The sequence below is a fragment of the Dysidea avara genome, chromosome 9, assembly GCF_963678975.1.
Source record: "Dysidea avara chromosome 9, odDysAvar1.4, whole genome shotgun sequence".
NCBI classification, from domain to species: Eukaryota; Metazoa; Porifera; class Demospongiae; order Dictyoceratida; family Dysideidae; genus Dysidea; species Dysidea avara.
Genome location: NC_089280.1, coordinates 12,921,124 through 12,923,187, shown reverse-complemented (window position 1 = coordinate 12,923,187; position 2,064 = coordinate 12,921,124).

Here is a 2,064-nt window from a genome sequence, read left to right as displayed (position 1 = left end):
AAACAGCATCTTTGGGACCACCTGATAAGAAGCAGCACTTTGAAACAAAGTCACAGCCACCGAAAAAGGCTAAATGTAAGCAAGACAGTAAAACTAGAAAATGTGTAGAACTAGATTTAGGTAATGGAGAGAAGCATGAAGTAGAAGTTTGCTATAATGATGGTATGTGGTACAGAGGATGGCTATCTACTTTCAACATTGATACTGAGAAGTGGATTGTAAGGTTTTATGATGACGATGAGACTACAGAAGTTGACTTCCCAGATAAAGATGTCCGACCAGTTAAGAAGTAAAATATCATGGTTAAAAACTTGAATATAGCAAACAGGCAATGGTTAAACTTGGTGATTTAGTCTGACATTGCTACTTTTGTTTAATGATTAGTAGGCAAACATAACTACACTGTATTTACATGTTCACAAATGAATCATCCAGGATATTTTTATTACACAGTGGTAAACACTCAGTCCGCTAATAGAGCTCCAACAAGTATTTCATTAACTATAATATTATAGTGAAATTGTTTATTGACATAAAGTCAATGAGTGATTGTTTAGTCAGAAATTTTATCACTTCCCACAAGTTTTCCATCTGATTGTGGATTTACAATAGACTATACAAAGATTTATCTCAATAAGCACATTTTTATCTTTCTTATGATAGGTGTTTAGGTATCTAGATAATCTTTTTATATTCACATTGGTGGTTTCGTGTCATTGTAGTTTAACCTGGGTTTATTATATCCACTGGCTGAGCAAACAGAAAGTCCATTACAGCTAAAATCAGTATAGCCATCATAATGGCTTTGCAATAATGCATACACTACTTATTTGTACTATCTTTTCTTCTTCACCTTTATCCTGGATGAATATCTAGCTTCAAGCCTTTGAAAACTTGCATGCAATGATGATCTGAGTACGTAATTGGCATGGTTGCTGAATGGTCTGCTACCCCTAAATGATATGTGCATAGTGTAAGCCAGTGGTGAGCTACAGTTACTCAAAAGTTATAGACCATTACTGTGCACATAGCTATCTACAAGTTATAAGAATACAGATTAATCAAGTTTATGGTTTCAAATATGCTACTATAATTCCAGTAAAAAAAGATAGCCTGGATTCAGGGGGCTAAAAAGGGCTATAGTTGTGGCCAGAAAGCTAGTTGTAAATGACTTGGCTAATTTTCTTTTTAAATGGTGATTGCACTAGCTGTAAAACTTAGACAAAACAGTCCAGTGCACCACAGAGAAGTAGCTATTAATTATTAAGACTTTACAGCACAAGTGCTGAAGGTCTGTAGGACTTATGGTCCTATAGCCTATAAAGTTGTATGTTTGAAACGGTGGAGAAAGGAGAAAAAATCCATGGTTGGAACTGGGCAGCCTCGAACCTGCAGCCATCTGGTTAATGCTCAAATGCTTACAGGAGTATGCCAGGTAGTCAGGATGTCTTCTTATGAATTTCAAGTATATGTATTCATAGGAAGCTTAGAGAGTGACTTTCTTATCTCAAAGTACCCCAAATGGAACTAAGTGAACATTATTTTATTTATTAAGACTTTACAGCACAAGTGCTGAAGGTCTGTAGGACTCATGGTCCTACAGCCTGTTTAAGGTTGTTACAGAAAGCTTATGTTTGAAAAGGTGGAGAAATGAGAAAAAATTCCTGACAGCCTCAAACCAGCAGCCATCTGATTAATGCTTGAATGCGTACAGGAGTTTCAGTCTGCCAGGCGGTCAGGATGTCTTCTCCTTGTTAATTTCAAGTATATAAACTCAAATTTGGTATACCCAGCTATGTGTTGTGCATCGTAACTCTTGCAATTCACTGAAGGGCCCAGGGATTTAACTAAAAGTATCTCAAGATCCAATCTTGAGATAGCCATTTTCACCATTTTTTGACTTTGTCTTACAATCCAACTACGTAGTTAATTTTCTTTTTTTACAGCCAAATATAAAATTGAATTGCCTTAAATTGCAATAAACAAGGCTTGCATTGTGTACATAATTATTTACATAGTTCTTAATTTTAAACATTAATCATTTAATAGTTATACCACGGTCAC